This window comes from Hevea brasiliensis, chromosome 4 (genome assembly GCF_030052815.1).
Source record: "Hevea brasiliensis isolate MT/VB/25A 57/8 chromosome 4, ASM3005281v1, whole genome shotgun sequence".
Taxonomy (NCBI): Eukaryota; Viridiplantae; Streptophyta; class Magnoliopsida; order Malpighiales; family Euphorbiaceae; genus Hevea; species Hevea brasiliensis.
The window spans coordinates 9485300-9493973 of NC_079496.1; the positions used below are offsets into that span (position 1 = coordinate 9485300).

An 8674-nucleotide genomic window follows, 5' to 3' on the forward strand; every position below is an offset into this window, starting at 1 on the left:
CTCTGTTGAGAGTATTTGATAGAAAAAGGAGGTGACAAACAGGTTTTGAGAGCAAAGTTTAGCAGAAGAGATGATTAGGGTATATATATATTTCGAGAGTGCTATTAGGTGTAGAATGGGATAAGAGTTATTATTGAACTGGGTTGTTCAGATTGCAGATATATATTTAATTTCAAAAATAATATATTTATATATCTAAAAATAAATAAGCAGACCATCTAATAAAATATATATATTTTTTATAAATATATTAAATTATTGTTAGCTAATTAAAATAAAATAATAATAAATAATAATTGTATATGGGTTTTCACATTTAGTAGCAAAAATATTTTACCGCCAAAATATTTCACTCGAAAGAGATTTCAAAGGATTTTATAATTGATCTCCTTTAACACATAATTCATAGATTGGGTTAGGTAGGGAAAATTTCAAATTGACTTGAATATGAATCATTAACTCCAGAATCGTCTTTTTACAATTGCTGCTTATTATTTTACTTTTAAGTGCTTAATTTATCTCATTTCACCAATTTTTATTATTAATTTTTCAATTTCTTTATTTAGCCAATTATTAAATTAGTCATTGTTTGAATGGAGTCTTATATTTTCATATCCTATAATTCAAATTAACAAATTTCTTTTATTTGTTTGATTAAATTATAATTTTAATATAGTTCATTTTACATTAAAAATTCAATTGAAAATACAACTCTTCGTGAGAATGATATCTTTTTTATACTACATGAATAACCCATGCACTTGCGGTAGTCCGCATCAGAAATCTTAGAAAATCTACTCACTCATAATAATATTTACAATGGAAAATGATATAATAAATGAAAGAAACATAAAATGGAGCTAAGAGTAGAAAAATCCATGTAAAGAAAGCCCCGAATCCCAGAATATCTGAAGCTGGACATTACTTGTAACAAATCCCAACAGAAAATGGCGTTTCTTCTTCCTCTCTTTCTCATGGTCTTTTTCTCTTCCTTCCTCCTTATTCTCTTTTTTAAGTTTTTGCATGGCTTGATCTTTCTTTTGGCTAAAAGGAGAAAATGATCTATTTATATGTCTCTAATGATCTGCCTAAAATAAGCTAAAAGGGAATAAGGACAAAAGGTACAAAAGTGATGAGCTGTAAAAAATAATCATAATCAGCATAAAAATTTGCCACACAATACAACCCAGTGTTGGATTTCAACATGCCCCGTGTTGGATTTCAACATGCCTCGTGTAAAAAAAACAGGTGAAGTAACATGGGGCATGTGACTTCGTTTGAAAATCGCTTCCTCCCTTAACTTTTCTCTTTACTGCGACTGACGAAGTATCATGCCTCATGTCACTTCGTCTGAAAATTACGATTTCTCTTAAATTCCCTGCCTGCTTCAGAAATAACACTGCCCAATGTTGAAGCTCAGTAAAATTTCGGCTATTCTTCAAGCAAAATTTTTTCAATTTTTTCACCACTCTAAGCCTCCAAACAACAATAAATTATTACCATTTGCATCTTTTTATCTTCAAATCACCTTAAAACCTATTAAAAACATAAAAATTTCAAAAATCAATTATAAAAAACTAAAATTATAATTTAACTAAATTAAAAACTAAATTGCTATAAAACTCTAAAATAAAAGAGCAAAATTAATGCAAAATGACTCTAAAATGCCCATATAAAATATGTGTATCAATACATTCTTCATTAGTTTGTTAGGTAAATAATATTATAATGCACAAGACTATAATAAGAAAAACTTGATAAATTACGATTTTCTTTATTTTTTACAATTAGTTTCTTCTGAGACAAACTTAATCATCTAAGTTAAAGCTAATTGACATCACTTTATTTTAAAGTTCTTTGAATATATAAAAATAAAAGGATAATATATTTTGAAAAAAAAAATCATCATGTCTAAGACATAGTCCAACACAAATTAAGACTCGAATGCGAGGGAATTTCTTGATCCACTTAGTTTGAAAGTTAAACAAAGTGAGACCATATCCCTTAGGCCATCATAATTGAACCATGTAATTTTATTAGTGTGGCCATTTCTTCTTTTTAATTATTCTTTCAGTTTTGGGGGTATTACTTCTTTTTAATTATTTTTTATTAAGCGATTAATGCACACAGCAACTAGTTATTTATTTGGCTGTTGGCCATTAGAAGACAATAGCTGGGTTGGCATTGATGTCAATTTCATGTCAAAGCTTCATTTATTTTTCAGCCATCAGTTCTTTATATTTTGGGGGAAAAAAAAAGACTTAATTAAAAGAAAAAGAGAGAGAGAGAGAGAGAGAAAAGAAGACTTGTTTGTAGAGAATGGACGTCAAAGAAAATATTCCAGGCAAAGGGTCAATTTCTTAGACCACTTGTTCAATATTGATAACCAGTGACGGCAGAATAATCGTACTAATCTTTATGATGTAATCATATATACAGTCCAAGTTCCCAGATTTTCCTTAATAATTCCTCCAAAGATTATACTATTTAATTTAATTTAATTAAAAAAATTATCATAAGATAGTGATACATACATCTTAATTCAAAGAAATTTTTTTGTCAATTAGCACGTTTTTTTGTTTTCTCCGAAAAATATTAAAATTTAACTACCTTTTTTAAAGCAAAAATTTAACCAACTTGTCATCTGTGATTATTTTAATTTTAATAAAATAAATCTTATTTTGTAAATAATTATTAATAAATAATTATAATGTTTTATTTAATGATAAAATTAATAAAATAAAATAATAGATAGAATAAAAATGCGTTCTATATTGATTAGTCTAATAATTTAATAACTAAATAATAATTTTATAATGCATACTATAAAAAAATGTTAGATTTAGTAGCAAAAATATTTTACCGCCAAAATTACAAAATTTGTTGCAGTAAGTTTTGACAATGATATATGAATTGCTGCAAGTTATTGGTATAAAATTGTGGTCATACATATTTTATAACAAAATTATGGTCACTAAAAAAAATAATTACGAGCAGCAATAGTTGTTACTGTAAAAAATTTATCAATGATAACAACGATTGTTGTTATATTCTTTTTACGTATCATCAGCAATAATTTTTCATGTTACTGATATGTTAGTTTTATAGTAGTAAAATTAATATCGTTGCAAAAATTTTACTACTAATTTTAATATTTGTTTTTGTTGTAGTGATTATACTATAATAAGAAAAAATCTAATAAATTACTTTCTTTTTGAAAAAACATAAATTCATTAATAAAATCAAAGCATTAGAATAATTTGACTTAGTCTAGTGGTTAAATATATACTACTCATCTGGCAAAATTAAGTTAAAGTCACCGCTCCCCTAATCCCTCACTCAAAGAAAGAAATAATTAAAATTTTAAGCATTACAAAAAATCACAGGAGAGATAGGAGCTTATATATTTTTACAAATCAAGTATATAATTTATTATCATAGACAATAAAGTCGAATTTTTTTCAAAGCAAGAATTTATTTGAATTCTTTTCTTAAAATTGATTTATCAAAATAATTATATCAAGTTGACTAGTTTCAGCTCATTGCTTAATTGCTCAGAAACTTCAGTTCCAGTTTAGGCGTCCCATGCATGCATGATCGATGCTTCCTGGAAATTGTCCTGTCTCATATGACTATTCAGCATGCATGTTTCCATTTAATGTAGAATAATTTTTTGTTGACAGGGTACGCAACCCCACATATGTTATGCAAAATCAGACCATACAACAATATTCTGGAGGAAGACTGTTAAACTGGTGCAGCCCAATTGATTTTGATTTCAATAAATTAAAATTATTTTTTTTATATAAAAATAAGACATTAATGTAGACCCATTAATATTTCTTGTTCTTTGTATTTTCAAAATTCTAAATGAAAAGAATTGTATTAATTTATTAAATAAAGTTGATTTCTTTTCAAATGTAGCTGTGTGAGAATTTATTTGAATTCTTTTCTTAAAATTGATTTATCAATAATTATATAAAGTTCGCTAGTTTCAGCTCATTGCTTAATTGCTCAGAAACTGCAGTTCCAGTTTAGGCGTCCCATGCATGCATGATCGATGCTTCCTGGAAATTGTCCTGTCTCATATGACTATTCAGCATGCACGTTTCCATTTAATGTAGAAGAATTTTTGTTGACAGGAAAATTTTCTCTATATTTTATTGATGAAATTTTAAATCATAAAAGTAAACCACAAAAGAAATATATATTCCTCATTGTTAAGAAATATACATATGTATTATATTTGACCAAAAATTAATGTGCAAGATCCAACAACCAGTAACCAAAAATTTACAAAAATGCCACCCAGTTCTCTATATAAAGGGAAGATCGATCCCAGCGATAACACAACCCAAACCTCTGTGTTAGTTATTAGCTGTGCAGAACAAGAAAACTTAAAAAGAATATCAGTGGTGAATCATAAGGAGGAGGATGAAGAAAGTGTGTTCAGTTTTAGTTCTCTTCCTATCATTGATGATAAGTGGGTGTTCATGTTTGAACCGTAGCCAATTCCCTTCTTCTTTTTTCTTTGGGACTGCTACTTCTTCTTATCAGGTAGCTATGTATATGTATGCTTCTCTTTTATATATATATATATATATATATATATATATATATATATATATATATATATATATATATATATATATATTACAACCTTACAAAATGGCAGCACAATTTGCGTTTGGTCTATATTTTACACCTATGCAACTGTTCTGAAATGGAATTTTATGTAAAAATAATAATTAAGTTTTCAGCTTCTTATCAATTGATGCATATTTAAATGGTGTATTTTCTATCTTTTTATTCTATATATTCATCACTTTTGTCTCTCATCTGTTTGCCTCTTTTCTTTTGATCATATGTGTATATCTAGCCATTCTTGTTACTTCTGAACGACATATACCTATATAATGCTGATGCAGCCTTCACATTGAGGACTTGCTCGTCACCTTCACTTGCAATTTAGATCCTATGATTGAAAAAAGAGTTCTGTTTGATGTGCGTCAGCTAATATAACAAATAATTATTAATTTATCTGTTTATTCATGCAGATTGAAGGAGCATACTTGGAAGCCAACAAAGGCCTCAGCAATTGGGATGTATTCACCCACTTATCTCCTGGTACAAATATTAATTCTTCTTATTTATTTATTTATGACTGGAGGCTAAGAAATTTCATGACATATAATGAACTTTATCTAGTTCGCTGTTGCTCAAATTTTCATTTGCGTTTATGCTTAATTTAGATTAATTAATTTCTTTCCATGTAAGGTAATTAACTAATTGAGGATAAATGTGACTGCTGTTTTTATCAGGAGAAATTAAGGATGGAAGCAATGGGAATACAGCTGATGATCACTATCATCAATTTTTGGTAATTGATCATTTCCTTGAATTTAGACGACTAACAATATAATATGTTAAAGAATTTGTGGGAACCCATCATTGGTTTTTTTTTTTTTTTCCATAACCCATCAGTGTTGACAGATGATTAATTAATCAAGCCATAAGCAACCTTGAAATTTGATATTCTTCCACTATTTGGAGCTCTTAAAGTTCCTGTCAATCACAGTAACAGAGCTAAATTAAATAACTTTGATTCTGTTCATAGTTGGGGGATAAAATTATTAAATAATTAAGCAATAAAAGTTATAATTTTTATAAAATAATAAAACATGTGAATTTGTGTTTTTAAAAATTAAGGCTTTTTAAAATAAATTTGTTGAAATTAAAAAAAAAAAGTCTATTTTTCAGCTCACTTATTTACTAATGAAAAACAGTCCAAATCAAACTGATTTTAAATGGGAAAAATAACAAGAGATTTTTTCCCACTTTACAGCCAAACATTTACTCAACTTTATGACATACTTACAATAAAATATTCAAAATATTATACATTATGTTGCTCTGTGATAGGATGACGTAGAGTTGATGCATTCTCTTGAGTAAATTGCACAGATTCTCGATTTCATGGGTCAGAATCCTTCCAAGTATGTTTTATACAATTTTTTTCTTTGCATTATATATAAGTTTTCTTTTAATTCAATTTTTTATATTTTAATTAATTTTAATTTTAATCACAGAGGGTAGATTTGGAGAGATCAATTCGGAGGGTATTGCATTTTACAATAAGCTTATTAATGCTCTCTTGCTTAAAGGTAAAATACATTGAATCACGTTATAATACTTTGGCACCTAGGTTATTATTATTTTTTTCTGATATTATGACTCCTTAATTATGCAGGAATAGAACCATTTGTTACATTGCACCATTTTGATGTTCCTCAAGAACTAGAAGATCGATATGGCGCTTGGCTAAGTCCTCAAATGCAGTAAGTTCTTTACCTTATTATATAGCGAGTCCTCATTCATAAGGCGAGAGTTATAAATATGGATCTTGTTGCATAGTAAATATCATATTTGTAATTTTAGTTAAAGAATGTAAGTTGCTACCACTATTAAAAAGAAAAATTAACATCTACTCTACCATCTTATTCTTGTTACAGGGATGATTTCGGGTACTTCGCAGATATCTGCTTCAAGGCATTTGGAGACAGAGTGAAACATTGGATTACACTCAATGAAGCTAATATGGTGGCCCAATATGGGTACTACAGTGGAATATGGCCTCCAAACCGATGCTCTTACCCTGTAGGCAAGTGCAAAGCTGGAGACTCTGAATTAGAACCTTACATCGCTGCTCATAATATGATACTAGCTCATGCCACAGCTACTGAAATTTACAGAAAAAAGTATCAGGTATTATACACAATAGCATATCACCAAATAACCAACAATTATATACAATAGCATATCATGAAATAACCAACAAAGAGTTAATTCTTTCCCTTGTCATGTTTGCTTAATATTTATTACGTGAAATAGGAAAAACAAGGAGGGAAGATTGGCATTGTGTTACATATCTACTGGTATGAGCCACTAAGAGACATTCCAGTTGATCGTGTGGCTGCTCAACGAGCTCTAGGTTTCATTGCTGCTTGGTAAGTAATTAATTACTCGTAATTCAAGGTTTATCATATAAAGATGTCGCTTGGTCTTAGATGAGCCTATTAATGCAATTTTTTTTTGGTGTATAGGTTTATGGATCCCATTATGTATGGAGAGTACCCACCAGAGATGCGACAAATTGTAGGTCTAAGGCTACCAGCATTTTCGATGGAGGACAAGAGGAAACTGGCAAACAAATTGGATTTCATTGGAATCAACCATTACAGCACTCTCTATGCAAAGGATTGTCTGCTTTCACCATGCAATTATCATGATGATTTACTCAAAGACACCTTTACTTATGGAACTGGAACAAAAGATGGAGTTCTTATAGGAGAGCCGGTAAGATATGCAGAAGCTAACTATCTAAATAGCAATTAAAGCAGATGATAATTAAAAACAGTACTTAACATTGCTTCTTCATTTTTCGTTTTCTTTTTGGGTCTTTACAGACAGCAATGCCTACGTTCTATGTTGTTCCAAATAGCATGGAGAAGACAATCACGTATTTCAAAGATAGATACAACAACACGCCCATGTTCATCACAGAAAACGGTATATCAGAAAATTAAATTGCAATTACCATTTTGTTATCTTCTGCTGACTTAAATTTGTGTAATCTTGCAACTATCAAACAGATATTTGAAATTCAGTCTAATGATAATATATACATGCTAATTGTAGGATATGCACAACCTAGCGGTAGAAACATTGAAGATATGCTCAATGACACGAACAGGGTGGAATACATGGAGGGTTACCTCACTTCTCTAGTTTCTGCAATGAGGTAGATTCATATATCCTTGCCTATCAATATTTCTCCTTTCTTTTTTAAGGTGACTTGGTGATCTTATAAAGGTTAATAATGATCACAGGAATGGAGCAGATGTGAGGGGCTACTTCCATTGGTCTCTGATAGATAACTTTGAATGGACATATGGATATACCATAAGCTTTGGGTTGGTTCATGTAGACCGCACAACAATGCAGAGAACACCAAAAAGATCAGCCAAATGGTTCCAGCATTTCCTGAAAAATGAAGCTCTTCATCATCCCCAAGAATGGCAACAGAACATTGCGCATTTGTAATCTAGAACAGTGTTCACATGTAGAAATATTTATATTTATTTTAAGTTGTTTACACTGTAGCATTTGCAATCCGAAAAATATTTTTGAATAAAGAATAATAATATTACATTTTGCATTTGCAATCTAGAACAGTGTTCATATATAAATATTTGTATTTATTTAAGTTGTTTATTCTGCGCATTTGCAATCTAATGATTTTTGTTTTTTGAACAAATCGTCATAATATTACATTCCCAAGTGAATCCAAAATCAAAAGTTTTCTCAACAACAGAGGATTATAACTGGAATGTTACAAGAAAAGCCTAAAAATGATATACAATCTGCAATCGTATTTGCAGTTCTTTTGAGCAAGCTGAAGACACAGGCCTGGAATAACTCAATCTGTCTATGAATGTGTTTCACCAAGGCGTCAATTTCCCAATAGACATCATGTTTCCTTGTGAGAGATTCGCACAATGTTTAGGATAAGTTTCTGTAGTCCCATATCCTGAGCAAGGCTAATGGATTCTAGCAGGGCTAGTGTTTCTCCTACCAGGGGAGAAGTGCTATTACTGCTTGCTGTCTTGCATTG

The 8674-nt window shown here is 29.7% G+C and overlaps 1 pseudogene; it reads left to right on the plus strand.

The window, feature by feature from the left end:
• Positions 1 to 4329: 4329 nt before the first annotated feature.
• On the plus strand, positions 4330 to 8225 carry LOC131179181 (beta-glucosidase 18-like; annotated as a pseudogene).
• The last annotated feature ends 449 nt before the right edge of the window (positions 8226 to 8674 follow it).